Source organism: Giraffa tippelskirchi, chromosome 13 (assembly GCF_054371585.1).
Source record: "Giraffa tippelskirchi isolate mGirTip1 chromosome 13, T2T-mGirTip1v1.2.pri, whole genome shotgun sequence".
Classification (NCBI taxonomy): domain Eukaryota; kingdom Metazoa; phylum Chordata; class Mammalia; order Artiodactyla; family Giraffidae; genus Giraffa; species Giraffa tippelskirchi.
The window spans coordinates 21,416,786-21,443,436 of NC_137287.1; the positions used below are offsets into that span (position 1 = coordinate 21,416,786).

At 42.4% G+C, this 26,651-nt stretch overlaps 1 protein-coding gene and 2 long non-coding RNA genes across 5 annotated transcripts in view; 1 reads left to right on the top strand and 2 right to left on the bottom strand.

The window, feature by feature from the left end:
- Positions 1-7,998, bottom strand: part of LOC145531627 (uncharacterized) — a 34,733-nt gene extending 26,735 nt beyond the window's left edge. Inside the window, exon 1 of the long non-coding RNA XR_014072608.1 lies at positions 7,799-7,998. This is a non-coding gene — a long non-coding RNA (uncharacterized LOC145531627). The remainder of the gene's footprint in view (positions 1-7,798) is intronic.
- The window catches only part of HS3ST2 (heparan sulfate-glucosamine 3-sulfotransferase 2), a 112,941-nt gene that overhangs the window by 77,797 nt on the left and 8,493 nt on the right, over positions 1-26,651 (bottom strand). The gene's annotated exons all lie outside the window — the stretch shown is intronic.
- LOC145531626 (uncharacterized) lies at positions 8,174-20,287 on the top strand. Of its 3 annotated transcripts, XR_014072606.1 has the most exons (8): positions 8,174-10,087; positions 10,360-11,413; positions 11,772-11,924; positions 16,182-16,317; positions 16,567-16,761; positions 16,990-17,123; positions 19,059-19,272; positions 19,946-20,287. It is a non-coding gene; the product is annotated as an uncharacterized LOC145531626 (long non-coding RNA). The 3 variants fall into 3 exon arrangements; XR_014072605.1 differs by lacking the exons at positions 10,360-11,413; positions 11,772-11,924; XR_014072607.1 differs by lacking the exons at positions 8,174-10,087; positions 19,059-19,272 and having other exon boundaries at positions 10,792-11,531; positions 16,182-16,274.

Sequence of the window (26,651 nt, forward strand, 5' to 3'; positions counted from 1 at the left end):
TTGGGAAGATTCCCTGGAGAAGGAAATGGATACCCACTCCAGTATTCTTACCTGGTAAATCCCATGGACAGAGGAACCTGGCAGGCTACAGTCCGTGGGGTCACAAAGAGTCAAATATGACTTAGTGACTCAACAATAGCAACAAATAAGTTCTTTACCTTTTATCTTAAGTTATCCTAGGGGACACCCAAGGAATGTAATACAATAAGTAGGGAGTGGAAAATTCTCATGAATCAGGGGAATATGATTACATCCTCCTTCAGGATAGGTTTTCATTTTTATTCTTCAATCTATGTTCAAAGGCTATCTCACTCCAAAGAAGAGAGAGCTGGGCTGCAATGGCAAAAAAACTCACTTTGACTTGGAATTGGAAGACCTGAGTTCCAGTCCTTGTTTTGCACTTACTAGCTGTTTGATTTGGGGCAAGTGTTTTGACTCTAGTGAGACTTTAGTTTGCTCAACTATAAAATGAGGCTATATCAGTTTCTACCCAACAGGGTCAATAAAAGGGTTAAGTTACATAATGTACGTAAAATGCATGTGGTTGACGGCCTCCAAGATGACTCCATCAATTCCTTCCTCCTATGCATATGCTGCTCCTCTAGAGTGAGATGGGGTCTAATTCCTTTTTGCCCTCGCATCGAGACCAGCCTCAGTGACATGCTCAACTACCAGAAGCCAGCAAAAGTGAAATTCTAAAACTGCTGAAGCTAAGTTACAGGAAGTTCTGCAGCTTCTGCCTGGACCTCTTGGAACACTTGTTCTGGAGATTCTTCTTCTCAGAACCTGGCTGTCATGCTGCTAGAAGCCCTAGCCAGGTGGAGGGGTCACACATCATCCCTCTAGTTGACGACCCCAGCTGAGCTCATGGCCAACAGCCAACATCACCTGCCAGCATTGTGAGTGACCCCTCTTGGACATGCATCCCAGGAAAACCCTCAGATGGTAATGGCCCCAGCTGACATCTGACCACAGCTGCATGAGAGATGCTGTGTAAGGGCTGCACAGCTTAGCCCAGTCATTGCATGGAACCATAAGAGATAGTAATACATTATTGGTTTAAGTGACTAAGTTTTGGGGTTGTTTGTTACCCAGTGTCGTGCCATTGTAAGGTATTATTTCAGAGCTATATCATACTACACACCTAGGGGAAACACCACAGCCATTCAGCTCAAGCATAGTTATTATAGTGAACGAGAACTTATGACACTCAGAAGCCTCTTACTCTGATAATACAAGATCCACTTTTTGCTTTGAAGGAACCACTGGTTTGGGAAGAGAGTTCCCATATGGGGGTGCCAGTTTTAGAAAATAAAATACGGGATATCCAGTTAAATTTGAATTTCTGATAAACAATGAATCTTTTTATTTTTAAAGTACGTCTCTTGAAATTGTTGGGATTTACTTATACTAAAAACAAAATTCTGTGTTGACCTGAAATCTAAATGTAACTGGGTATCCTATATTGTATTTTATGTGAGCAAAACACTACTCCCAAACCTGGCCCTAAAAGGAGAGATGACTACACTAAGCTAATAATGCATTGTATTGCCCTAGCCATGGTTACCACTTCAGGATGGCTATATTATTCAATCCAGGACAATCAGAAAGGAACTTTTTAGAGAGTTTGTGGGAACTATTTGAGGGGACCCTGTTTCTTTTGTTGAAATGGGATCTGTGTTGACGTGAAGCCCTGAACTGCTACAGTCTGAGGATAGATATAACCCAGAGGAAGCAGGTCCAAAAGACAGAGCATAAAGGCCTTGTTTGTGCCCTGGATCAAGCCTTTCCTGAAGCTGCTGCCAGGTAGAAATGTTAAGAGCCAGTGTACATTATTCACCACATTCCCTTTCCACTTCTGTGGTGACCCTGGAAGCCCATGTTAAAATGAAGTGTCCATGAGCTGGGTGCCTCAGTGACACTAGGAGATGGTGTCCTCTGCTGACACTTGAAGGACATGTAGCGTGAGCAAGAAACAAACCTTTGTTGTGCAAAGCTTAAGATTATGTTGGGGTTGTTTGTTATGCAGCATAGCACCTAGCCTATTTAGTCTGTCTAAGTCAAGTTAGAATGAGAACTAGTCAACAAAACGGTTGGTATTCCCACATACTGAAGTCGAGCTGTAACATTTCCATATGGTAAACATTTTAGTAAAAGGTTTTTTTTCCTCTCTGTTAATTCATGGTCTTAGTATCTAAGTGGGTTGGCTTATTTTAAGGAGACAGAGGACTCAATTATTTCAAAGAGGTAAGTGTATATGTCTGTGAGCTCCTGCTGACTGGTAGTGATGAAATAACACAAATCAAGGAATGATAACTGCCAGAAAGTGAGTATCTCTGCTCAGCCTGCTATTTAGGACATGTTGCATGGTTCATGTCCCTCTGTGTGCCATGCTGAACAGTTAAAAAAAGAAACCCACCCAAATCACAGTGAGTCAGTTGCATTGTCCAAAAATCTGCTGGATTTAAAAATGTTCAAAATGTGAAAGCTTTTAAAGACTTTCAGGTTGAATGCAAGATTTTAGAAAGCAGCTGGATAATTTTATAGTGTGTGAAACCTGCTGCTAAGATGAATGCAATCAATCTAAAGGCCTTGGAAAATCACCACAGTCCACAGTAGAGTGTCAGGGTTTCTCAACGCTGCAGCGGGCATGGGGATAATCATCCGGCCTCACATTAAGTTATGGTCTCTCTAACAGACAGCAGAGAACAAAAGGGAAAGAGAAATCAACTTGAACACACAGAGTACTTCTTCCCCAAGACCAGCAGGGAGGAAGGTGAGTGAGAAGTCACAGAGTCCTCAAGCCTGAAACAGAGCCGGGAAGTGGGATGGCGGAGGCGTGTGTGAAAGCAGAGACTTCCCTTCTAAAGGTGCTCAAAGGAGAACATTGCACAATCACACTCAGAAGCCATTCAGATGCTTTAAAACAATGCTATGCGGAAGCTCTGTTTTAGCTACACCAAAAGCCACTATCTTTTGCTCCAGTCTATGTGAACATCAGTCCATTTCTATTCCAAAAATCTTGCTAGAACCCCTAGGATGTGTTGGAGACTATAGCAAATATAATCAAGGAGAGGAGGCTAGGATTTACTGAACACCACAGGTTCTGTACGGGGACAATTGTTCAAATTTCCTCATTTAGTCCTGGTAATAATCCTCAAAGGTCTTTTTGCCCCTGTTTTCCAAATGAGGAGACTGGGGCTAAGAAAGATGACATGACCTTGCCCAAGGTCACACAGTCAGGGGCAGAGGCTCATCTGACCCCTAGTCCATCCTCTTTCAACTACATCTTGCGGCAGCCATGTAACCACAAATGAGACACACCTCCTGTGATTAAAGACCTTCTCAGTGATTTGGAAGGAAAGGACACATATTAAAGTAATAATTACAAGATTCCAGAAAACACACAAGGCTGGCCTGAGCGGGCAAGAATTCAAGGAGAAAATGGGACTCCCAACTGAACAAATGTTTCCTTCTTATTTATTCTTCCGAACGTCATGTGTTGAGAGTTACTCACACCCATGCTCTGTGGCTTGTCACCATCATTGGTCTGTGACAGCCCCTTTCTTATGTATTTATTAATTAATGTACTCGCTTTTCTCCCCGTTCCCTTCTCCCAGAAGCAATCCATCCTCATATATTTCTTGGGCATCTTTTTGCTTGAGTATGTTCTTGCAAAATGTATATTGTTTGGCATGCGGGTTTAAAAGATTTACATAAATGATATTATGCAGAATACCTCATTCCTTTTCCTTACTCCGGGCTCGACTGTTAGGCTGTCTCTGCGGAGCTTCATGTCTATCTACTCTGCTGATGCCGAGAGCTGCGGCAGACTCCGGCTGTGCATCCCCACGCGTGCCCACCCAATTTCCCGGTGATGGACACTGAGACTGTGCCCAGCTCCCCACCTCTAGGACTACACTACAGTATCTTTCCTCGTACGTGTTTTTTTACAGAGCTTTGTGAGGCTGTCTTTGGGCTATCCGCCCAGGAGTGGAACTCTGGAGTTTGATATGTTTAATTTGACAGTCATGTCAGATTGCTCTTCAGAATTACACCAGTCCTCCTCTCCCATCAGCCTTCCCTGAGAGTTCTTATAACCTCTTATCCACTCTGACACATGGCAAGATGTCCAATTTTTCCTAGTTTAATAGGTGTGAAATGACATCTCAAATTGCTTTAATTTTAATATCTCTAATTACAAATGAGTTTATGTAAAGCATACAGTCTTTTTTTAACCACCTACTGTGTGCTTGGCACTGTGGGTGATATGGAAAAAGCAGGTGACACGGTCCAGGATCTCACTAAGATTTCACGAGGGTACAAAGTAAGACTGAGCTCATAACAAGGGAGGCATTAAAGGTGAGAAGGCAGAAGGGTTTGCAAATGAGATTGAGAACATCACTGTCCGACACTAATAATACATTGGCAAGTGCTGATTGAACCTTTTGGCCCAATGCAGCAACACATCTGAAGGACCAGTTTACGTCTGACCATCCTGAAATGAAATCAGACAATTAGAATCTTTTGTTAAAGAGAGGAAAACTCAATTTTAAAAGACTGGAACTTTACCAAAAGGTGAATTTGCTTTATCAAAAAGCCTTATCTTCAGCATCGTACTAAGTTGCTAATTGTATTGCTAAAGAAATACAGCCATAATTAAAGGGACATCATAAGGCCCCACAGCAAAGTAGCCTGAGTTAACATGGACTCTCCTATCAACAGAAATTGTAGACAAAATATTACAGTAATAATACATAGTTGAGTTCACAAAAAAAGAAAGGGAAACCTCTGAATGTCAGACATGAAGAGAACACTGATGGAATGATGCCACAGGAGCCCATTGAGATAACAAACCACATATAGGCCTTAGCCGATCGAGCTGTTATGCCCCAGAAGACAAGTTGTGACCCTAAGCTCATGGGAGGTGGTTACCTGGAATCAAGACCCATGTACAGAGCTGTGAAACTTGCAAGGGTTGTCATTGTTGGGAAGGAAGACGAGAAATTCTTTCCAATGGCTCAGGGGAACTGTAAGGAACTTTGCCTTTATTCAGGGTCTGGGAAGAAAAACTGAAACCCTGAGCTTGTGTCAAGCATGGTGCAGGAGTCCCAAAGCAAGAAATTAACACAAAATTCTGTCCCAGTGCAGCAGAAGTAAATGTAAAGCCACTTAGTAGAAACGCTTCCAACTCGGGATACATGGTACTCATACAGCAGAAATGATTCCCACTAAGCTCAAAACTATAAAATTAAAAAAACACATCAAGAAATAATCCATCATAAATAATGGAGAGTAAGATGATATGACAAAAAGAGATGATTAAAATGCATGGAGATGATTGAAATGCATCTCTCTGAGAGATGAGAGAAATGTATTAGAAGGTGTAACATGTGTCTAACAGGAGGATCGAGCTGGAACAAGAGCGAACAGAGGAATGAAAAGAAAATACTCAGAGATGTTGGCTTGAGAATCTCGCAGAATTGATGGAAAGCATTAATCTTCAGATTTAGGAAACAAAGTATGTTCTGATCAAAAGAAAGCAAATCTGTACTTTAGATACATTGTAATGAAATTACAGAATATCAAAGAGATAGTGAAAAGCAACCAGAGGTGAAAGACATATTTGCCTGTAAAGGAATCACAACTAGATTCAGAGAAGATTTCTCAACAATGCCATGAAAGTTCAGAAGATGCTGGAATTACATCTTATAAGATCTGAGGGAGAATAACTGCCAACCTAGAATTCTGTACCGGATTAACTACTAATCAAGGGTGAAGGCAAATAAAGACATTTTTAGAAAAAAGATATTTTTTCTTTATCTCAATTCTTTAATAAGTCCTACTATTGGTTACATAAGCAAGAACAACATTTTAATTAAATACACACTAATTACACTCGCATAATGCATGTCTGTTACAGAAAGAAGAGTAATGGGGGATATTATGAGATTCAATCAATCACCACTGTAAATAATTCAAATAGTAAAGTTCCAAGTAGAGGAAACCAATAACTAGTAGGCTACTATCACAGTATAATTTTCAAGGAAATATTTTTAGAAAAAAAGTTATTGACAAAATTTACTAGTGAAAACTACCGAAGGGCACACTTGAGTAAATAGCAAGAAAACACAGGAGGAAGAGGATCCATCCTATGGATAGATCTACAGAGAAGTTTCCTGTTTTTTTTTTTAAAAAAAAGGAGGTAATAATGGTAACAGGATGTAGGCTGGTAAAATATTGATAGGTTCTAGACTGTGAAATTAAAATTGTGTTAGTCACTCAGTCGTGTCTGCCTCTGCTACCCCATGGACTGTATCCCACCAGGCTCCCCTGCCCATGGAATTCTCCAGGCAAGAATACTGGAGTAGGTAGCCATTCCCTTCTCCAGGGGATCTTTCCGATACAGGGATTGTACCCGGGTCTCCTGCGTTGCAGGCAGATTCTTTACTATCTCAGCCACCAGTGGAAGGATAACCTCTAAAAGAATATGTTACAGATAATGTCCAAAGTAGTTGAAGGAGAAGAGTCAGTGTGGCTGTGAGCTGGCTGACAGCCTGGAGCCGAGGAAGAAATGTAAGACGTGAGGATGCCCCATAGGGCATCCTCATCCACTCCAGAACCACAGACATCTCTCCTAACAGCGCCGAGGCAGGTTATGAGGGGACTGATAACTGCCCCATTCTTTCTGGCCTGGCAGCTGGACAAACTCACTGTTCTTTTCCCTGGGGAGCCAGAAGCCCGTTTTCACCTCTTATATGCACTCTGACACCATCAAAGAATTCCTATTTTGTGAGCTCCTTTGGGTAATTGCAAAAGCAGGCCACATCTCTGAAATAATAAAGTTTCTTTGCCAAGCAAAGAATATGTAGACCAGGCTAGAGGTGACTTCCCTGACACGAGTACAAAGGAAATGATGCAGGTTGAATGCAACTTAAGGAGCCTTGGAGAAATCGCGTGCTCCTAGACACCAGGCCACTCTCACTGGGCAAAGTGACCCACAGAATCTCTTATTCCACTCACTTCCACTTACCTTTGTAAGTCAGGTGTCCATTGCCATCAAAACCAAAAGCCGGAATTGATTTGATGTCAAAGATGGCATGCGCACTGGCCCACAATCTCAGCTGCTTATACCAATCAGCTAAACGCTGGCAGCAGCAGCATTGAAATTTCCTTTTGAGTAAGTGAAAGGCTACTTTTCCATCTTATTTTGCACAACTCTGAGCATTTTGCTTCTAGAAAATGATCATTTATTTTACATTAAAAAGTTGAGGCAAAAAGACATAACCTTTTGCAAGGAACACATTAATAAGTGCGTGGAGTTGAAGGCAGTCACTTTCCACTGCAATAAGATGAATTCTGCAAAACGTTGCGCGTACATATTTATAAATTTGAGGGGAATGGGAATATAGCTTTCAACATGCTCTTAGAGACATTTATGAGCAAAATGAAGTTAGAAGCACCGAAGATATGAATTCTAACTAACAGGAGGGACAGGTGGGGGGCATACTGGGATCTTTGGATGAAAGGGGGCAAAACTGCGTATCACCTTTAAAAAGCATATTTATGCTACCTTGAGTTGGAGAAAAGAGTAGAGTGGCTTCCACCCTGGAAAGAAAATTTCACATAACTCATAAAAGTTACCTATGCAACAGCTTTTGTGCACAGAAGAAAACAACGTTGAGAAATATTGCTCTAAGGTGTGATTTAACTTATCAAATGTGATTGACAGGCCATTCACAATTACAACTCTTCTAAAGCTATAGGCAGAAAGAAATAGTGTTCCTTTCCTCCTTACACTTTTGTTCTTTTCAAGAGCTCCTTCCAGGTTTCCTGAGAAGCTTTTCATTCCCTCTTGAGTCAGTAGTGCAGTGTGGTTTCAGTGGGCGCCCTGTGAGCGAGGCTGAGTCCTGCCCTGCTCAGGTGGTACAAACACTCGTTGATTCATTCAACAAACAGGTATCCATGTTGTATGGTGCCAGGTCCCATTCCAGGCACAGAGGAGATGGCCAAGCACAAGGTTTGCAGTAAGACACAGGTGTTTAATGACACTCAGTGCAGTGAGGGAGCATCACACAGGGTTGCTAAGGGACGCATTGTGACATTCCAGTTCAGTGCAGCTCACAGATGGGGTGGCAGGGCTGCCTGGTGTTGTGCAGGGATGTGTGGGGCTGGGAGTTCCTGGTTGGAGAGTGAAGAGCAGCACCACGTGTGGCTGGGCAGTGCTGGGCTGTGTGTGGTAGAAACGGTAGATAAGCATCACTGTGCCTGAGGACCAGGGTAATGAGACCAAGGCAGGTTCTTATAGGAAGAAAAAGCACTTCTTGGGCTCTTTTCGAGGCTGCAAATGGCAGTAGGGCACACATCCCAGCAGACTCTGTACCACCCACCCTGCCACCTGGAACAAGGAAGAACTGGATCTGCAGTGGTCGCCTGCCTGCACACGCCATTGTCCTTTCAACAAATTGTCTCCTCTCTCAATCCTGCTCTTACTCTTCTCGATGACCCTTGCCCTTTCATAAATGCAGCTCCAGGAGCTTCCGCTACTGGGTTTCAGCAGCTGTGGACACCTAGTCGATAGCTTTTCATAATGATTTTTCTCCCCAGCAAGTCCAAAACTCTTCCGCCACAACACATCTGGACTGAACTAAACAAGAATGTCAAAGCAACCAAAGAGGCAATTTATCATTTATGATGTTTAAGGATTCATCCCACAGCTGCCATAAGAGATAGGAGCCTCCGCCAACTGTCAAAAAAGCCTCTTTGATCCAATGTTGCAGAGGATATTGAATATGAAGGTTGGTGCCTGGCAGGTCTGCTGGGAACACATTCCAATGGAATCCAACATGGACCATTCAAAAATCCCAGGCCATGGGATGTTGCATCCTGAGTCCCAACTGCATGATGGATTTTTGCTGAAAGAGATTCCAGAGCAAGACAAAGGAGCTTTAAGTCCATTTTCTCCAAATTCAGTCATTCACATACAACTCCCACAATCCTGGCCATATTCTTGCACTAGTGTTTACATTCTATTTCTCCTTATAATCCACCCAATGTTCTTGCTTACTTAAATATATTTTTTTTAGGCTAAAGAAACTTTGTTAGGACCATAAATGGAAAAATAGTATCTCTTGCCACAAATGGTAGGTAACTGTCAAAATAAGTACAGACAGGAAAAAAAGAATAAACTCTAACTATGTAGTGTTACAATGTTAGAAAGGTGTTAGAGACCTATTAACACCAAGCAGACCTTTTCCTTGACTCAACTGGAATGAGGAATGGGTGTTGAAAATGTAATGTTTTCACCATGTGCTTAGATGTGTATAACATGAGTACATATCATCTCAAATCACCTCAATGATCACCCCAAACAACCCGGTTATGACTTATTCTCCATTCAGGTTATACAAACCTAGTCTAACTCTCCGATTCTACAAATGAAAATATGGACCCTAAGGGCACACAAGCCATCCACCTAAGATCAAAGGCAAGTTGATGAACTCAGGGAACTGGAACATGGGTTTCCTAACCCCAGATCTCAACTCTTCAGATAACAATACTGGACTAAGCTTTCCTTCCTTCAAGGCTCAGGACCTCTGGGCATCACACACTTCCCCTGGGAGAACCAGACTGGTGTCATCAGTCTAGGAAGGCTCAGTTATCCCCTGGCTGCCTGAGGTCAGCACTGCCTGGGAACAGCTAGCTGACCTGGCGCTGAGCCCCAGGGATCCTTCTGGAGGAGAAAGCCTGGTCTGAAGGATTCCAAGCAAAGAGACCAAAATGGGGCTGAGAGCTGAAACTTCCATCAAGACCAAGCTCAGCCTGAAAAACTGGGGGGATTTGAAGCTCATGGCTGAGCTGTCAATACAGAGCAGCAAAGTAGATCCCTGGTCCTTGGGGGTTCTCTGTGTCTGCTGCCAGAGAAAGGAGCTGGAACAGAAAGTGGCTGTTGGAGTCAAGGAGAGCTTGACTCCTTTTTGAGCTCACAGGCAAGAGTGCACTGGTATGTAACAGATACAGTGTGAGCCCTGTTTCACTTCCCTTCACCCACCTTGGACTTCAGCAGCAGCTATGGTGGACAGTTCCTGTAAGTCCTGACATTACCCCTGCTCACTTGCCTCTCACCCCGGGTAGTCCAGAAAAAAAAAGCACAGAGAGGGAAACACCTCTTGGAGAAACTCTTAGCCAATGGCTTTTATCTGGAGAGACAATTCTGGGGCACTTTCTAGATAATTCCTTAGAATTCCTCAGATTCCCCAGTAGGCCTGAGCTCAGGTTACCACCATGCCAACCAGCTATTCGCAACTGACTCTCCCTGCTTGCATCTGTGTCTCTGTCCACTATCATTCCTGCTTTTAGGAGTCATCTCTGAAATAGGTCACCTGTCTACTCCTGTAGTGAAAAGAGAAAGGTCACCAGATGCATGGAAGGATAAAGTAGCTCACAAATCAGTGTGAGAAATAAGAGTAGACATTAAGAAAGCAAGACAGTTGCTACAAGAAACAAAAGCAATATTAGAAAACTACTGGCTGCATTCTCAAAAAGACTCAAAACACACTACATCTGTTCAACTGTGGAGTGGGAATAATCTGAAGTCAAAAAGGAAAAGAACGGAAAAAAGGAAACAATTGGTAAAATAAAAGCCAAAAAAGGAGATGGGACTCCAGATTCCACATTTCAAGCTGCATGCTGCTAAGTCGCTTCGGTCGTGTCCGACTCTGTGCGACCCCATAGACGGCAGCCCACCAGGCTCCGCCATCCCTGGGATTCTCCAGGCAAGAATACTGGAGTGGGTTGCCATTTCCTTCTCCAGTGCACGAAAGGGAAAAGTGAAAGTGAAGTTGCTCAGTCGTGTCCGACTCTTAGCGATCCCATGGACTGTAGCCTACAAGGCTCCTCCGTCCATGGGATTTTCCAGGCAAGAGTACTACATATCAGTGACTAAAACAACTCAAGAGACATCATAGAATTCAGAGACAAAGGAAAAGTGATAGAGAAAAGCGCTATAGAGGACAGATCTGTAAAGTTTATTAGGAATTTAATGGAAAATCCAGATGAAAGGTATTGATCAGAATAGAAGTGCTAGTAAGTAGTGAGTTAAAACTCAGATAGATCCCACCTAAACATATCCTGATTCAATGTTTTAACTTAAACAACAGAGAAAAATCACACAGCATCGAGATAGGGAAAAACACCAACCTACCAAAGGGCTCAAATTAAAACACTAACTGAAAAAAAATTACTGATAAAAGTTTTCCAACTGGCTGAGAGATAAATAAAAACCAACAACTAAAGAAAGGTATAAATTCATGAAGAAAGGAAGGTGAAGACATGGAACCAGTAAACAGAGACTTACGCTATGAATAGTAATGAAGCTTATGGACACTATCAAATGTAATATTTGAATTATGAGGTACATTATATGAGGTGATTTAGTAATAATTAGAAGTAAAGTCTACGGCAACAGGCCACTTATCATTCTGCTCTCACCCTCCATGGCCCCTGGGGATGTTCCTTTCTATGATTCACAGGTAAGCTTTTTGTTTTTAGCTATTACACTTTAACCCTTTTATCAATTATCTGTGCTGAACCTTGCACCTCTGTGATTCATCAGCAGACAGAGTTTGGGGGAAGTGATATGCACATGAGTTCAAGACATCATGGTGAAAATTATTTTTAAAGTAATGCTAAAAAGTATCTTTAATATATCCTAAGTGCTTTATGGGGCTTCCCAGGTGGCTCAATGGTAAAGAATCCACCTGCCAATGCAGGAGACACGGGTTTGATCCCTGGGTTGGGAAGATCCCCTGGAGGAGGAAATGACAACCCACTCCAATATTCCTGTCGGGATAATCCCATGGACAGAGGAGCCTGGCAGGCTACAGCTGATGGGGTTGCAGAGTCGGACGTGACCGAGCACACAGGTATGCAAGTGTTTTACGACGATTAAATACAAATTCACTTTTATCTAGTTCTTTTTCAGCATTATAAAGGTGCTTGAGCCCTGTACAGATTTTCTTAAACCTTCTGGATCTACTCTTTTTCATTCCTAGTTTTGCCTATTTGTGCTCTTTTTTGTTCTTGATTAAATACCATAGATGTTTGTCTATTTTATTGAGTTTTTTTTTAGAGACTAAGTTCTTGGGGTTTTTTTTATTTGTTTGTTTAAACCAATGTTACTGTTTTCCTAGATTCATTTTCTGTTTTTATCATTCCAAAAGATTTCTTCCTTATTTCTTTATATTTGTTTTATCATTTTTCTAACCTTTGAAGTGGAAGCCTTAGTCAATTCATCTTCTTCACTTAATAAAGAACTTATATGCAGGGAAGGAAGAGAGAGCAGATATAGAGAACAGACTTGTGGATACAGCGGGGCAAGGAGAGGGTGGGACAAACTGAGAAAGCAGCATTGATACATATACACTGTCATGTGTGAAACAGATAGCTAGTTGGAAATGACTATATACAGCACGGAGAGCCCAGCCTGGTGCTCAGTGATCACCTAGAGAGGTGGGATGGAGCGGTGGTCGGCGGAGGGAGGCTCAAGACATATTTATAATTATGACTGATTCGTGTTGTTGTGTAGTAGAAACCAACACAACATTGTAAAGCAATTTTCCTGCAATTAAAAAATAAATTTTTAAAAAAGAAGCTTGGTTGCTGTAGAGTAGGGCTTTGGCTATATCTGACTGGTTTCTGAGTGTACACATTATCATTATTTTCTACATATTGCACAATTATAGTCTTGAAATTCTTCATTTACCTGAGTAATTTAGAGGGGCAGTTTTAACTCCCAAGGTTATCTTTTTGTGATGTACAAGACACAGCAATAGAAATGTAGTATTTATTAACACAGAGGGACAAAGAGAGGGACTCAAAGGAATCAACAGCAGGCGCCTCCACAAAGTGGAGATCAGAATGTGGGGAGTCAGGCAGTGGGCTGCTGGTTTTGTGAGGAGCCTTGTGATATCATTTAACTGTTTAGATGAGGCCGACCTATGACTTGGACAAACATTAAAACCACAAAAGTAAGTGCAGTAAAATACAAGGAAATCGTAACATGACCAGTTGGGGCAGGGAAGGTGGGAGTCATGGCGTTCTAAATTATTTTTCATTAAGGTTTTGTTTGGTCAGATATAAAGCTAACTATTAAACACAGAATTAGCTTGTATAACTTCCAGCCCAGTGGAGGGAAGAATAGGAGGAATAAAGAAAGCTCCAGTAATTCAAATAGCAGAGAGTCGGGAGAGGAAGGAAAAAAGAAACTGCAAATGAACAAAATCAATGACAGTGAAATCCAGACAGATCAATAATCAGAACACATGTTAAAACATAAACTTTCTTACTGAGAGATGATGTTAAAAAGAGAGCCCTCCTTCATTGTTGGTGAGAATGTAAATTAGTCCAGCCACTATGGAAAATAGTACAGAGTTTCCTCAAAAAACTAAAAACAGAGTTGCCATGTAATCTAGCAATTCCACTTCTGGGTATGTATCTGAAGAAAACAATAATTCAAAAACATACATGCACCCATATGTTCATAGCAGCACTATTCACAGTAGCCAAGGCAAGGAAACAACCTAAATGTTCATCAACAGAGGAATGGATAAACATGTGGTACATACATATAACGGAATACTACTCAGCCATAAAAAAGGATGAAATAATGCCATTTGCAGCAACATGGATGGACCTAGAGATTATCGTACTAAGTGAAGTCAGTCAGTCAGAGAAACACAAATACCACATGATACCACTTATATGTGGAATCTAAAACACGACACAAATGAACTTACTTACAAAGCAGAAACAGACTCACAGACATAGAGAACAGACTTGCAGATGCCAAGCAGGGAGAGGGAGCAGGCAGGAATGGATCACATATTTGGGATGAGTAGATGCAAACTATTATATATAGAATGGATAAACAACAAAGTCCTACTGTATAGCACAGGGAACCTGTGATAAAGATCCTGTGATAAACCATAATGGAAAAAAATATGAAAAAGAATGTATATACGTGTAACTGAGGGGCTTCCCCGGTAGCTCAGTGGTAAAAGAATCTGTCTGCAATGCAGGAGCTGCAAGAGACACGGGTTTGATCCCTGGGTCGGGAAGCTCCCCTGGAGGAGGGCATGGCAACCCACTCCAATATCGTTGTCTGGAGAATCCTAGAATCCCATGGACAGAGGAGCTTGGCAGGCGATAGCCCGTGGTGCCTCAAAGAGTCGGACACAACTGAGTGACTAAGCACAGCGCGGCAGCATGGATAAATAAATCGCTTTGCTGTACAGCAGAAATTAACAGGACATTGTAAACCAACTACACCTCAATAAAATACATTTTTTAAAAAAGATGACTATCAGACTAGATGAAAATATAGAAGCTGGTCAGATTCTATTCCCCCACCAGAAACATGTCTGAAATAATATAACAGAACAAGAATGATCAACCCAGAGTAAGCATCATCAGTCACTTGCATCCTCTTTTAAAAAGAAAAAGAAAAATCCAACAGAAAAACACATTAACAAAATAATTGAGCAAGTAAATACAAATCTATAGTAAGCATTTTAAAATAGATAGCAAAGTTTTCAAATTAAAAGGAGATTGTTTTCATCTGACAAAGATCAAATAGATTGTTAACAGGGTTGACAAGATGGTGGGGAAAAGCCCTTTTAGTCTCTGCTAGTGGAGTATAAATGCCTCACCTATACTGAAATAAGGGTAGAGCAAAGTTGGCAACTTGTATGAAAAACTTCCCCTTTATTAAGCAAGCTCATTTTCAAACCCCAAATTCCTTTGCAAAAGGTTTATCCTGAGGGGGGAAAGATTAACAAATGTTTGCTCCTACCTTTTTTTATTATTAAATACTAAAATGTGGGGACAATCTAAATGTCCATCAATAGATTTGGTTAACAAACAATGGCATATCTGTACAACTAAATGCTATATAAGCATTTAATTTATTTTTATTCATATAAGCATTTTAAATGAGTCTATGAATCCATACTTATTGTCATGGAAAGATACTCATGTCAAATTTTTAAAGCAATTGGTAAATGTGGTAAAAGGCAAAATTCTAATAGTAGCTATAACCAGCAGTACAATTTTAGGTGACTTCTTAATTATTTTACCAGTCTCCTAAGTTTTCCACAATGCACAACTTTTATTTTAATTTTCCAAAGAATGCATTCACATAGCTCAGAAAATAAACAACAAAAGATGTGTAGTGAAAAGTCTCTCCCCTACCTCTGTCCCCATCTACCTAATTTCACCCCCAGGAAACTCCTGTTATTAGTTTCAGTGTATTCTTTCAGAATTTATTTATGTATAAATAATAAAATTTGAATATATATTATTCCTCTCTTCCTTTTACACAAAAGATAATATATAGTTTTCATCTCGCTATTTTTTTAACTGAATAATAATATAGCTTGAAAACTTTCCTTATTAGTTTCATTTTTTTTCTTTATCTACTATGCTGAATTCTACGACGGGGATGTATCTTTGTTTGCTTACTTATTTACTTACAGATGAATTACAATCAGCAAAAATAAAGCATTTATATGTGTGGACAGTGAAAACAGTAGCAGATGTAAGATATCTTTATGTGTGCTATTATCATCATCATATTTGAAACTGGTTAATATGAATATCCAGAGCTGACCATGGAAACATCCAAACAGGCTAATAACCATGGGATAATGGTAAGGTTAGGAAACACAAATCATCTTTTCCTCAGCGGTGAGCACAGAGCAAGAAATGTCGGAGGGGTGGATGCCTCAGACACGTCTGGTGCACACGCCCCCTGCTCCACCGTGATTCCTGTACAAACCACACATCTCTATCCCCCTGCATCACTGCATCAAGTTTACTTCCTGGCCACGCCCCACCTTGCGACCACCCTCTCCAGCTGCACAGGTTCCTGAGTTATTACAGCTACTTCCATGAATTCAATTCATTCTTTCCAGAATTCTCAGGCTGGCGACGCTCATATTTTTGCCTCCAGCCCAGGTGGCTTCAGCATAACCGCCCAAGCAGTGTCTTCTTCACCTAATGAAAAGACCCCTGTTCAAACTAACAAGGGAAAACTAGGGTTTGTGAAAGGATGCTGGGGTGGGCTCGGCCAGGCTATAATGTCTTCTCTCTTTTGTACACATGATCTCTTTGTGCAATTTCAGATGCCAGGTTAAGAGAGAACACGACTGGAGGCCCATCTGTGGCTGGGAAGTGAAGTCTTGTGGGGCCTCTGGGAAGCATGGGTTCTTCCCCAGGTACGGAGAAGAGGGAGCCGTGGACATCTTCAGTCCAGGACAGGTGCTCTTTCCAGTTCTGGGGGAGCTCTGGTGGGAGAAGGTGCATTGGGAGCTTTTTGTCCCTGCCGACTTGGCTCAGAGTGGAGGGAGTGGGGAGCAGGGGTTGCTTCTGGCTCCATCCTCAGGTTGTCTGGTGCTCAGGTCAGACCTGCTGTTGGCAGATTGTGAACTGTTTTGTTTTGGATGCCTCTTCCTTTGTGGCTTGTGATCCATTTTTCTCCATCCTATATGTCCCTCCAACTCTTCCCAGGACCTCAGCCAGAACTTCTGATCCACAAACAGGCATTCTAATTATGAGATGCATTTGCCACTGCTACCTCCTCCATGTCCTGACCTCCGACCTTTAGGGAGAAACCTGGTTGCACCTCTGTGTTGGCCACCAAGGCTCCAGACCACAGTGGAAACTTCCGAACCTTTGTGTCAGACTCCAGCATCATTCAGAAGTGTGAGTGCGGGATGAGGAAGATTTAAAGGCTATCCACTTTCTTGATTCTAACTCATAACAAAGATGGAAGTTAGGGAAGTTAGGCTTCCAAATACATGTAAGCAGGTTCTCTTTGATAATTAGGAACTAGGGCTAAAGGAAGTCCTCCAGTAGCTAAGTTCTACAATCATGGATATTTTAAAAATAAAGTTTTATTTTTAAATTTTGTCCTTCTTGCTCCCAATGCAGGGGGCATGGGTTCAGTCCATAGACAGATGAATGGATAAAGAAGCTCTGGTACACATAGGCAATGGAATATTACTCAGCTATAAAAAGGAACAAATGTGCAACAGTTGAACTGAGGTGGATAAACCTAGAATGAGGTAAGTCAGAAAGAAAAAAAATACCATATATTAACATATGTAAAGAATCTAGAGAAAGGGTACTGATGAGCCTATTTGCAAGGCAGGAATAGAGATGAAGACATATAGAGAATGGACTTGTGGACACAGTGAGGAAAGGAGAGGGTGGGACGAATTGAGAAAGAAGCACTGACATAGATATATTATCATGTGTAAAATAGATAGCTAGTGGGAAACTTCTGCATAACACAAGGAGCCCAGCTTGGCACTCTGTGATGACCTAGGGGGTGGGATACGGGGGTGGGCGTGGGAGGGAGGCTCAAGAGGGAGAGGGTATACATATCATTATGACTGATTCATGTTATTGTGCAACAGAAACAACATTGTAAAGCAGTTATCCTCCAACTTAAAAAATTAATAGAAAATAACATCACATAAAAATAAATTTTATCTTTAAAAGTACTACACAGTAAAGTATACCTTCTATTAGTGTTAAGCTCTATGGATTTCAACACACGTGTTGATCCATGTGACAACCACCACAATCAGGACACAGAAGGGTTCCATTCCCCGGCCCTGTGCAATTCCCTTCTCTTCCTCTTTATAGTCACACTCTCCCCCTATCCTAAACCCTGGCAAACACTGATTTGTTCTCCAGCATTTTAGTTTCATCTGTTTAAAAGAGTCATATAAATGGAATCATACAGTATGTAACCTTTCTTTCAGTTGGCATAATGCCTTTGGGCTTTATTCAAGTCACAGCTTTTTTAAAAAAAGAACAATAAATACAGGATTTACATAAGTGATTTAGATTGGAATTATAAAGAAACTTTGGGTAGCCCTCAGGTAATTGGTCTTATCAAACCCAGAGTCCAGAAAAAAAAAAAGAATGATACAAAATTGGTCCAGAGAAAAAGATCTAAAAATACTGCATAGCTGGATCTTTTCCTTCAGTTCTTCACGTCTGCATTTGCTTTTCCCATGATGCTCCATCAATTTGCAATTTAAATTGGAATCACAGCTTTTTCAACCACCCAGACTTTGTAATGTCAGCCAGCCCCTCCCAAGCTGTTGATGGACCATGATAACCAAGTATGATAAAATAATACAGTAACATCAAAGCAAGAGGGATCCAGGTGGGCAGGGCAGCATTTCCCAAAGTGTGAGATATGTAGCACTAGTGGTTAAAAAAATATTTTGGTGGCACATAGACATGACTTTAAATGCTAACTAATCACCTCATTACAAAATGATCATCTTTCCTTTTTAATTCTGTTCAAATCTTCTGATTACAACATGGAAAAAGTCTTAGGTGCTAAGATGTTGTTAACACCCCCGAAATAGGTTTTGATCTCTCTCTTTAACAGAAAAAAAAGAGGCTGCCACAGGCAGAATGTGGCACAGGCAACAGAATCGGGCAGGAATCTATTTGCATTGTTTGACTTTCACTGCATTGGCTTTTATGACCACTTTCTGTTTCTGGCAAATGATGATTCTCATTTAAGATAGTGATATAAAGTCTCATATTTAAGTAAATGGTTAAACCAAAAATTATGAGTGGACTTTAATACCATGTAAAGAATATAAAAGTATTTGTATATGGCACCTACATGACTGAAGATTGGGAAACAACATCAGATTTTAGACAGAACTTTGCTGACTCTATGATTGGAGAGGCTTGTAAACAGGTCATTCCAGAGGCAGGACAAACCTGGATGATTGATTACACAGCTATTTCACCAATGGTTCATACACACAGCCTGTCAATACTGATCATGCAACCAATTCCAATGGAGCGCCCTCCACATCAAAGCTCTGCTTGGCTTTAAAGGGAATTGTGTCAGAGATGATGCAACTCATCCTTCTGAAGGGTGGCTACATTCTCTTCTCCATCATACTCATCTCCCTCCAGCCTCCTCTGCACCAGCGTCCCAATATTCTCCTGTTGTTCTACAGGTGCCAGCGACTGATCAAGGCTGGAGAGCAGTCCTTCTAGGCTGATCTTTATGGTTCACCCCTGCCCATCCATTAGCTTCTCCCCATAAACAAGACCTTACTCTCCAGGTTGGGCTTCTACCTGCACCAAACCACTCAATCTTAGAGGCACTCAACTCCTGTGCAAGCTAGGTCATCTCCAAAACATGAATCTCAGCATCTCCATCCTACCCAGGTAACTAAAAGCCAAAAGAAGTGTGTAGAGGAATAGAGAGGTCTGAGCTGTTCTGAGTATGGCACCGTGAGTTGGGGACAGTGACCCAGCTGCAGAAAATGTCTATCCCCTGAAGAAACAGTCTGGAGCAGTGACAACATCACAGACTCAAAATCCTCAGGGGCTCTGTGGGCGTGTACAAGAATGGCAGTAAGAAGCAGTGGAGGGATTTCCCTGGTGGTTCAGTGGATGGGAAACCAACTGTCAAGGCAGGGGACATGGTTCGATCCCTGGTCCAGGAAGACCCCACATGCCTTGGAGCAACTAAGGCCATGCACCTAGAGCCCATGCTCCGCAACAAGAGAAGCCACCACAATGAGAAACCCTTGCACCACAACTAGAGAGCATAGCCCCCGCCTGCCACAACTAGAGACAGACTGTGCACAGTAACAACGAGCAACCAAGACAGATAAATTTAAAAAATACTTAACTTGCAACTTTAAAAAATATTTAAAGAAAAGAAGCAGTGGGGGTTGCTGGCTCCCTCCCTGGGGGTTAGTTCTACAACCAAATGAGTTTCTCCAACCTTGGGTAATCCTGGCTCCAGATTCTTCTCCTCCCCATTGGCCCAACAGGTAAGACCCCAGCTTTCCTCACCCTGACAAAGGTCCACATTATGCGTTTTGTCTTCTAGTCATGCCCATTGGCTTAGTGATGATCATACCTCCTCCAAGCACAATCCAGGAAGAGGGACCCTCAACGGTATGACACATGATAGTGAATCATGGCGACAACACAGCAGGTAGGAATGCTTGACACCCTCATCTTATAGGGGAGAAACCAAAGCTCAAGAAGGTCGCTGCTAACCCCACAGCTCACACGTGGCAGAAGAAGGATTGCAAAGTGGTAGAGCCTGCCTCTAAGGCCCACCCTGCCAGGATGGCGAAAGGACAGCTTATGGCTAGCATCCTGCCCATGAATCTGTTCTATTTGTTCCTCAAGGGTTCAATAAAAGTTCTGAATCAGTAAGACACAATTATAAATTGAGAGTTCACATTTTTAAAAAACAAATATCACTTTTCATAATAGGTTAGAGGTTTTTTTTTTTTAATATTTATTTATTTGCCTGCATCAGATCGTCATTGCATCATATGGGATCTTTTTTGGGGGCACAGACTCTCTAGTGGTGGCATGAAGGCTCCAGTAGTTGCAGCACATGGGCTTAGTTGCTCCTCAGCATGTGGGATCCCAGGTCTTCAACCAGGGATTGAACCCATGTCCCCCACATTGAAAGGTGGATTCTTAACCACTGGACCACAGAGAAGTCCCTCACATTTTTAAAAAATGCTATATTTCAAGTTTTTTTTTTTTTTTTCAAAAAGGAATAAACCTTGAAGATCTGGCAATACTGGGGTGGCAAAAAGTCTTCTGGGATGGATTAATGAGACAAATGTCCTCCCTCACTGTTCCACACGCACGCTCAGCTGTGTCTGACTCTTTGCGATCCCATGGACTGTAGCATGTTAGGCTCCTCTATCTATGGGATTTCTCAGGGAAGAATGCTGGAGAAGGTTGCCATTTCCTACTCCAGGAGATCTTCCCCGCCTGTGGATAGAACCTGGATCTCTTGCACTGGCAGGCAGATTCTTTACCACTGAGCCACCTGGGAAGCCTATTATCCTTGGTAGCAAAGAACAACTGAATTAAGTCAAGTCCTTTACCTCCTGGCAAAATGACTGCCAGACAGAGATTTGGCCAAGATGACCAAGAATTTCTGGTTAACAGAGATCTTCTTGCTAGAGAAAATAGCCTTAAAGGGGCCTTAAAGTGGGAATTTTGCCACCACAGAGCTTTGCAATGACTTAACTCATTTTTCACAGAATTAATAATTCAGATCCCACACTGTTTCAGCCAGAAGTGGCCATAAACTGCAGAGAGTTTAACCAACCACTTCTAAAAATGGGGATTGATCCTGGGAAATGCTACCTCTACTTTAAGCCATCTCACTTGAGGCAAATGAAAGCTGTTAGATGATTTCATATCTTCATTAAAACCATCAAAGCAGAAACACACTGCATAGAGGTTGCCAAGGCAGAGAACATTTCTCCATGCTCCAGCAGCTTTGGGGAAGTTGGGGAGATGTAGATCCTGATTATCTTGCGGGAAGGCATTACGGTGTTCAGTTCTGTTTGAAAGAAACCACACAGAAGCCCCCTAAATCGAGCAACGCCATCAAGGCAGCTCCCTTGCCAGGCATGTTGATGAGGCTGGAACAAGAATGAGAAGCTGGGTGATACCCACACTAAGTGACACGTGCCTTTTCTGGGTTGGAGCAAAGCTAGTTCAATCTTCAAAAATCTCAAGAGGTTACCTAAGAACACTGCATTTATAAATAGGGTTCCCAAGACCTCTAGAAAAAGGGACTGCCATCTCTCATCAATTTGGGGGTGACCCTGCAGCCTCCAAGCTACAGTAGAACGTGGCATTCCTTTCTTTGCTTAGTTCAAGGACACCTACAGGTAGATATTTGACTTGTCAAACCAGGAGCTGTACTGGGAAGTACGTTAGGTTCAGACCTCAGCCTGCTGTCAATTGTAAGGGTCTGAAAGGCAGCAAACCCTTAATAGGTGTCATCACCACCACCATCATCACACTACCATCTTCCCTGACTCCTCTCTCACATCTAGCCTCCATGAATCCATCAGCAAAACCTGCAACTGCACCTTCAGAAGGTATCCAGCACCTGTTCACATCGCACAGCCCCACTGTTACCACAGTGAAGGCCTCTGCTAAACAGCCCAAGAGATCTTTTCAAAATGTAAGTCAGATCATAAGACTCCTTCACTCCAAACCCTCCAATATATCTCCCCATTTGCTTGGAGTAGAAGCCAAAATTCTTGCAATGTTTTGGAGAGCATTTTTGGCAGTACATATCTCCAGCCTTTAAAAAAGTTCTTCACTTGGACCTAGTAATTTCGCTTCTAGGACTCTGTGCTAAAGAAAGAATTAGAGACCTAGGCAATGGAGAGCTACTTATTAATAAATAGGAAAAAAAACTGGGGATCAGCAACTAAAAGCCCAACAAGAGGGGAATGTGTAAACCCTCCATGGGACCACATGACAGAATGGGACCCAGATGCTGAAATCAAGGTTTGGAAACATTTAATGGTGTGGGAACATCCTAATGATGGAATGTTAGACAAAGAATGCAGGATTGAAAAATTGTGTTTTATATATCTATGTGTGTTTGTGTGCTAAGTCACTTCAGTCATATCTGACTCTTTGCAACCCTATAGACTATAGCCCGCCAGGCTCCTCTGTCCATGGGATTCTCCAGGCAAGAATACTGGAGTGGGTTGCCATTTCCTCCTCCAGTGGACCTTTCCAACCCAGGGATCGAACCCACGTCTCTTACGTTTCTTGCATTGGCAGGTGAGTTCTTTACCACTGAACCACCTGGGAAGCCCTTTATGTATCTGTACAATGGTCTCAGTTTTGTTTGAAACAAACAAAAGTCTCAGTTCTGCTGCTCCTTGGCCAGGCAGCTGGGGTCAAATCTTTGAATCTCTGAGAACACCAGTTCATTCAGCTCTCAAAGTGAGAGGGGGAACATTTGGATCCCACAATTTTCACTGTTGCATGGCACAGCATATTAAAAAAAGTAATAAATATATCATATTAATAAAAATTTTGTGCAATGCCCTGCAAGCCCCCGAATTGGGGCCTGGCCACCTTTCTGAGTTTACTTCCCATCACTCCGCTCCTGGTGTGGCCAGTCCAGCCACTTGGCCCCTAGATTTCCCTCAATCATACCAGCTCCCTGCTGTCCTCAGAGCCTCTTCATTTCTTGTGCCTCTGCCGAAAGTGCTCTTCGCTCAGATCACACATGCTTTGCCCCTTAACCTCCTCCAGGTCTTTGCTCCAACATCACCGTCTCAGTGAGGCCTTTCCTAGCCTCCCTGTCCCGAACTGCAGGGTCCCCTCCTGGCCACTGAGAACTCGCCATCCTCTACCCCTCGAACTGTCCCACAACCCTTATCACCATCAGACAGAGATGCAATTTGCTTATTTCTTTTGTTTAATGAATGATTTTTTTTTTTTGCTTATTTGTTTAATGAATGATAAGCATGCTTGTGTTTATTTTCTTAATTAATTTGTATTGGAATATAGATGCTTTACAATGTTTCTACTGTACAGCAAAATGAATCAGCCATACATATACATACATCCCCTCCGTTTTGGACTTCCTTCCCTTTCAGGTCACCCCAGTGCATTAAGTATAGAGTTCCAGTAAAGAATCTGCCTGTAATGCGGGAGACTTAGGTTCGATCCCTGGGTTGGGAAGATCCCCTGGAGAATGGAATGGCTACCAACTCCAGTATTCTGGCCTGGAGAATTCCATGGACAGAGGATCTTGTCAGGCTACAGTCCATGGGGTCCCAAAGAGTCAGACAGGACTGAGCAGCTTTCACACTTCCCTGTGCTATGCAGTACGTTCTCATTTGTTACTATCTTATACATAGTATCAATAGCATATATATCAATAGTGCATATAATGTGTCAGTCCCAATCTCCCAATTCCTCCCACCTCCCCCTTCCCCCCTTGGTGTCCATACATCTGTTCTCTACCTCTGTTTTTCAATTTCTGCTTTGTAGATAAGATCATCGATGCCATTTTTCTAGATTCTGCATACACACGTTAATATATGATATTTGTCTTTCTGTCTTACTTCATTCTGTATGACACTCTCACGTGGTACATATATATGATGGAATATTGCTCAGCCATAAAAAGGAACAAGATCAGGTCATTTGGAGAGATATGAATGGACAGTGCACTTATTTCTTTACTGACCATTTCCCTCTCACCCCACAGAAAAGCACCATGGGGCAGGTGCTGTTTTTGGTCTGTTTTTTTTTCTTTTTACCACTCTCTCCCTGGGGACTGTAACAGTGTCAGGCACTGAGCAGATGCTCACTAAATATCTGTTGAAGAGGTGGCTGAGTCCTCAGCACCATATCCTGCACTCTCTCACCCAGCCTCCCAAGACCCACATGTGAAAAGTCTAATGAAGGGCTGGGACCAGTCTGTGGCCTTGGAACAGGCTCACTCATTCCTAAGCATAGTCACTCAACAACTATTTATTGAGCACCTACTGTGTGCCAGGCACCACTCTGGGGACATAGCCATGCACAAGACAGACAAGATTCCTGCTGTCCTGGAGTTTTGGGTCTGGTGGGGAAGATAGCTAGTGAAAAGGAAAAGGAACAAGATCATTTCAGATTTCAATACAAAGTAAGAAGTAAATAAAACAAAGTGGGGAAAAGAGATAAAGGGTGATGGGGAAGGTAAGTCAGCTAAGACTGGGTAACAAAGGAAGGCGTTACTGTCTTGTAAGTGACATTTGAGCTGGAACCTGCACGATGAGAAGCAGCCAGATCTAGGATGCTCTGGAGAGAGAGTGATTCAGGTGGAGGAAAGCCAATGCAAATGTCCTAAAGCTTAGGCCTCAGCTCCCCAGAAAGTCTCTGGCCCACCCTGAGTGATACCACATGCCAAGAGCATTTTCTCTCCTAGAGCATCTTGCTATTGGATTTGTCTGCCCCTTGAACTCTTTAAAGGACAGTTCTTTCTTCCTTTCCTCTAGGATTTACCACAGTGCCTGGTATGTGTGTGTGTGTGGTTGTCGCTCAGTCGTGCCCGACTCTTTGTGACCCCATGGACTATAGCCAGCCAGGCCCCTCCATCTGGGCACGAATACTGGAGTGGGTTGCCATTTCCTTCTCCAGGGCATCTTCTGGACCCAGATATCAAACCTGCATCTCTTGTATCTCCTGCATTGGCAGGTGGATTCTTTAACACAAGCGCCACCTGGGAAGCCTGGTATATAGTAGGTAGTCAATAAATGCACATAGAACTACAGTAATTTGAAAAAAATACTTTATTTTTTGATTTGACTGTAATCAGAGGTGAAATTGTGAGATGAATGTATTTAGAAACAGCATCTCTGTAGGGCCAGCCCCTTTATCTGCCCCCTGCAAAGATCCCAGCTACCCATTGAGACCCAAATAACATACTACCTCCTCCAGAAAGCCTTCCAAAATTTCCCCAATTGGATCTTATCTCCTTCCCATGCCATTATAGCTCTGCTTGCATCTCTCTTAGGGTTCCTATCATCAGCTGATTTGTGTAAAAATTTTCCATGAACATTTCATAACCCATCAACCTGGGAGGAGCCCAGTCTTGTCCACCTCCAGGTCCTTAGCACTCAGCTCGATGAAGGAATGATGAGAAAACCAATGACCAATAATGAGAGCCAACACTTGGACCCCTTCCATATGCCAGAAATTTTCTGAGCACATTTTTACATGATATCACTCATTCAGACCTCACCGCAACCCTATGTGTAGACGAGAGGATTGGTTGCTACATGGAGATAGAACCAGGGCACAGAGGACCCACTGGTTGGTGGACCCACACTCAAGGGTAGAACCGAGATTCCAATTCAGTCATTCTGATTCAAGAGCCCGACTTTTTAATCACTGTGCTGAAAATGTCTTCTGATTTCCATTTTAAGTTCTTCTCATCCATGTACTCAGGGCTGCCCTCCTTCCCTCTTTTCTGTGTGCCATGACACACTGCTTCAATGCCAGCTCATTTGTCCACCAGCCTTAGGATGGATCCAGAATTCCTTCACCAGGCAGTGAGCACTGGGACCTGGAAGCCCTAAGTGAGCAGGAAGCCCTCTCCTCGTCAGAGTCAATGACTATCTGCCCATCTGAAGGCAAGCTTGGGGAGCCCTGCTATCACACCCTCTAAATGGCTTCTGTTGACAACATATGGGAAGTTCTAGGGACAACTGTCCCCAGTGGAGCTCCTTTTATGCAGCTAAAAAAGTATGCAGAAAGACATGACACCGTCTTCCCCTCTTTATTCAGTGAGATCAAACTATCTGAGAAAGGAAGAGTGACACCCTGCCCTACCATTATTTTTAAGTCTCACATCATGCGTCACAGAGGGTGAGAAAAGGAACTTTGCATCCTGAGATTTCAAAAAGACATCCTGTTCCACATGAGCCTCTAAATTGAAGAAACAAAAAAAGCTCTGAACCCCTTTCACATACATTGCCATGTCCTTAGTGGAAACAACTTTATCTTTGACTTTTGCAACACTGATGCCTGCAGGTATGTAATCACCATGGAGATATGATATTCATGGGGGAGACCACTGATTTTCCACCAGCGAGGGCAGTGATGAAACCAATAGTGAACTGGTGGGATATTGTTTTTTCCTTTTTAATACACGTTATACCCTTTATTCAGGGAATCCTGTTCTTCTGAAGGCTAGACTACTTTGTAAATACTGCAAGCCGCAATACTTTTCTGAATGGTCATATTTG